Genomic DNA, 4,708 nt, shown 5'->3' on the forward strand with positions numbered 1-4,708 from the left:
GACTCTAGGAGGGGCTCAGCAAGGTCCAGGAGTAGCTTTTGTCCAGACAGATGGAGCTAGTGGGCAGAGGGTTAGGGAGGGGGCACCGTTCCTCTATTCTAACCACCCCCTCCCCCTCCCCCACTGTTCCTGGGGCTCTCTGCCTCTCTCCCTGCGACTGGCACCTCCTGCTGGGCCTTGGCGCCCAGCTAGTTCCCTGTCTCCTCCTCTTTCCAAGACTCCCTCCCACCCTCCGTAGTCCCTGTCCATCCCTCCACCGCTCCTTGCTTTCCGCTTTGCTCTCTGACCAACCACCTCTTTTCTTTCCGTCCACAATCCCACCTCACCCTGTTCTCTTTCAAACAAGTGTTACTGTTTGGGCTAATTACGAACGTCAGACCTGGCATCGCACACCCCATCCAAGCAATAAACAGGAAAACGAGACCACTCGTAAGCCTCCCACCACCCCCACCAGCCGCAAGTTCCAGGTCCTTCCAGACTTGGTTTCTGTGCCAAAAACATTTTTTAAACTTGAGTTATTATTGCATACGCGGTTTTGTAAGCAGCCTTCTTGGCTTAGCGGTAGACAGCAGACGTCTCTCCATGCCAATAAATATAGATCGACAGCACGCTTTTTAATTGCTGCATAGGATTCCGTCGTGGAGCTGGAGCCCGATCCGTGTCAGGACTCCATGTGGATGGACTTCTAGGTGGCTCCTCCCTTTCCCCCAGGCCCTTCCTGCTTCCTCTTTCTCTCTACTTCTCCTCTTCCATCTTCCATTTTTTCTTTACCTTTCACCCTCCCCTCCTCTCCTGCCTCCATTGCCAGCGTCCCACCCACAGTTTCTCCCCTCCTGCCCAACCCATTCCCTTCCAGCCCACGGCGCCCTGCGTGGAGGGGTGGGGGGGATGGTTAGTGTTTAATACCCGCTCCCCCGCTCCCCTGCTCCCCCGTGTCAGACATGTGCCATCCTATTAGTGCGCCTGTCCCCCCAAGTGAGGCAGGCAGGAGCCACAGTGGCAGCGAGAGACCTAATTGAATGTAACTAATTATTCACTCCCTTAAATGGGCCTGGGAGGGACAGAATTACTCACTCTGAACTGGGGAGACAGGGAACTGGCCGGCTGGCAAACAAATCCTGGGGCCTGTGGAGCCAGCTCTCCTTGGAATACTAATTAGGCGGGAGCGACACTGGATAAAATCAGGCACAGAGTCGCCAATCCGTCCCCTTTGCCAATCTGCCCCCTCTGATCATGGAAGCCAGGGTTGGGAGGAGAAATGAAATCTTGTGTGACTCTAATTGGAGGCCTGATCCCACCCTGGCTCCCACCCTGAGGGGTGAAAAGACTGGGGAAATGAAATGCTGGGCTTGCGGCCTGAGGAAGGCAGGGGGCTAATGTTTAATACGGAGAGAGTCAGGAGGGCACAGCAGCCCTGGAGGGATGGGGGTGGATGGCAAGAAACCTCAGTCCCACTTCGATAGAGACCAGGGGACCCACCCGGCTGGCTCTCGGGGGTGTCCACTCTACTCCTGAGTAATGCTAGAGCCAGACCCTGTGCTAAAGACTTATGCCTGCTGCCCTCACTGCAGCCTCGTGGTCTGGCATGCTCCTTATCTGAGACGAGGAAAATGAGGCTCAGAGTGGGGAAGTGATTCATCCACGTCAGGCTGGGGCTCAGTCCTGTCTAGCTACCAAGCTCACGTTCCTAACCCGTAGAATGACCTAGGTCTCATCCCTGACCCGTTAAATAAGATGTTCATGGGCTGGGGGTGTCATAGGAGCTGTCCAGCCATCGATATTTTTTTTTTAGAGCTTCCTCAGTGATTCCAACATCCAGCCAGGCCTGGAAACCAACTGGTTTAGCTCTAGTTCCTTATTCGAATCTCTGCTCCTACTTCATACTGTTCGTGGCATCTCTTTCTCCACTCACTCTGCCCTCTCCTCCCACCCGTTCCAAATGACCTCCAAGCTCTAGCCCCACCTGGGACCTGGTTTCCTGATATCCAGCAGTGTGAAGGTTGGGGGCTGGAGGGACTATGGGAACAGGAGGAGGGAAGTGGCTTTAGCGGGGCGGGGAAGGGAGGCTGGAGGGAGAGCAAAGGAAGGAGACCAGAGCATAGTCCCAGGGGGCTCTGGGCTGCACATTTCTGGGTGGTTCCTGGAGGTGAGAGGTGAGAGGTCAGTTAGAGACAGTGCAGAAATGGAAAGTGGGGTGAATCAGGCTACGGAGAGATGCGGAAGGAGAGTGAAGAGGGGTGTGTGTGTGCATGCACGTATGGGCACAGTCATCATGATTCTGCCTACCATTTATGTGCTGGGCGCTTCTGACAACAACCCTTTGAGGGCATGTTAGTTATGCTTGCAGCCGAACCGGTGGGGTCAGAAAGGTTGAGTAAGTGGCCCAAGGACACACAGGACAGGCAGTATCCAGTCTCTGGCTCTCCTCACGCTCCTTTCTCCTTCATTGCTTTGATTCTGCTACTGCGTTTGTGATCTCTTCTCTAGCAGGTGTTAGTGTGGGCGTGTTACTATTCTGTGTGTGTGTGCATGCTTGTTAGATGTGTGTGTGTGTGTGTGTCTGTGTGAGATCTCCTTCCTGAAAGGGCTAACTGTGGACAAGCTGCCCACTGCTGCCCAGCACAGTGCCTCCTGCTGACCAGTGAGGGGAAAGAGGCGGGGTCACCCACCTCTGCTGTTTGCAGCCACTTTCCCCAGTCAGCTCCAGAGCCCACGCAGCAGGAAATGTCGCCCCTCCTGGCTGGAGAAGGAGGGTCATCCTGATAGCCATGTGACAAACAGCCTTGTTTGTGACAAAGGTGGAGAGAGAAACTTAGTAATTCCAAAGCCAGAAAATGCCCCCTTTCCCATGCTTTCCTGCTGCCCCCTCTCCAGTCCCCAGTGGAAGTCACCAAGAGAGATGGATGGTGGTCACACTCACCACCCTCCATTCGCCCAGAGACGCTGCCTGACTGATGGGCTTTAGGCCGGTGAATCCCGAGATGGGCCCAGTGCTAAAGGGCCCACGGGAACCCGCAGAACCTAGACTGCCAGAGCCTTCTCACTTCCCCCCACCTCAGCCGGCTCTCAGGGGACCCCGGTCCACTGAGCACTGAGCTGGAAGTGGATGCAGCCAGCCGGCTGGGATGCGATCATTCGGCCTCCTGAGCAAGGCCAGCTCTAGTCACAGGGAAATGATGAGAATCAAGGCTCTGCCGGGGTCACTGGGCAGGACAAGCCCTTCCCAACCTGCTCTGGTCTTGTCTTGGGACCCCACTCAGCCTCCTCTTCCCAGGAAGGGGCACAGTGACTTTGGGAGATGATAACAGCCAGACAGCCAGACCACTAACACTTGTCGATGTTGCAGGCTGGGTCGGGGGCCGGTGTGTGAGGGCAGTCGCAGGCTCACCACAGCAGCGTTGGGGTGAGAGCCAGATGCAGACTCACGCTGGAAATGAGATTTGCCCTGTTATCTGTGCTGGCTCAGGCCAAGGCCTTGGGCATTAACTAACCCATCAACTGAGTTAAGAAGTGGGGAGGGGCTAGAAGTGGGGGGTGGGGGTAGGGGTGAGCTGAAACAGGCTGGAATAGATGGAGCACCTGCTGGATTGTGTGTGTGTGTGTGTGTGTGTGTGTGTCCTTGGGTGGTTTGTATTTGTGCCTTTTTGTCTCCAAAACTCTGTGCGCATTTTCCTGGTTAGTGTGGACGTCTTTTAAAAGAATGTGTGTAAGTGCTTTACTTCCTGCTCCCGTGTGTTGATATTTCTCTTTAGTGCGTGTGTGTGTACACACACTCTGGATGGTTTTGTTTGACGTGCCCCAGTCATGCCTCAGCCTCCTCAGAAGCCTGCAGGCCCAGATACAGCCTAAGGGATGGAGCCAGGTGGGCAGGGTACCCAGGGGGCAGTCTGGGGAAAGCTGGGCCCTGGAGGTGGCACCAGCCTGGCAGGGAACAAAAGGGCAATCAGCTGAGAGGCCACAAGAGCACTGGCTGATTGAGGAAGAGGAATTAGAGAGGAGGCTCCCAGGGCCCTGCAGGAGGTGGGGGTGGTTGGGGGCCCCTGGCATCCTGATTAGGGAGCAGGTGCAGCTGGACTGGAGCCACAGAGGGGCAGGCATTGGGAGCTGGGAGAGCAGAGGGGTATGCCCAGGGATGAGCCAGGAACAAACTGCAGCAGGGTCTGGCGTTGAGGACCTGGAGGAATGACCTCCAGGGGAGGAGCTAGGGTCTCGGAGGAGGAGGGGACAGCCTGTACAGATATTACCATTACTCTAGCAGCTCCCACTTATCCAGAGTTCGGAGGGCCTGATGATGGGCTAAGCATTTGCCATATGATCCTAATGACATGGAGGCAGGTTCTATCATCACCCAGGCTCCCAAATGAGGAAACAGAGGCCCAGAGCAGTGAGGGGACTTGCTCAAGGCTGCACAACTACTAATTCATGTTGGTTTGACCTTAGAGCCTTCCTTTTAACCTTTCTGCCACCATTCCACTCCCCAGCCCTCTGCTGCATCACCAGCGGGGAGAAGCTACAGGGAGACAGATTGCAGGGACGGAAAAAGAGGGGTTTGCGAATCAACCTGACCAGCAAAGCAGACTAACTTGGGAGGTGGTGCAGTACATGTCACTGGAGGTATGCAAGGAGTAGCTCCCCAGCAAAAGGCTTTCTTTCAGGATAGGAGGTTGGGTTCCATTTTCTCCATCACTGTGACATGGACTTGAGACAG

The sequence above is a fragment of the Pteropus alecto genome, unplaced genomic scaffold (assembly GCF_000325575.1).
Source record: "Pteropus alecto unplaced genomic scaffold, ASM32557v1 scaffold45, whole genome shotgun sequence".
In the NCBI taxonomy this organism is placed as follows: Eukaryota; Metazoa; Chordata; class Mammalia; order Chiroptera; family Pteropodidae; genus Pteropus; species Pteropus alecto.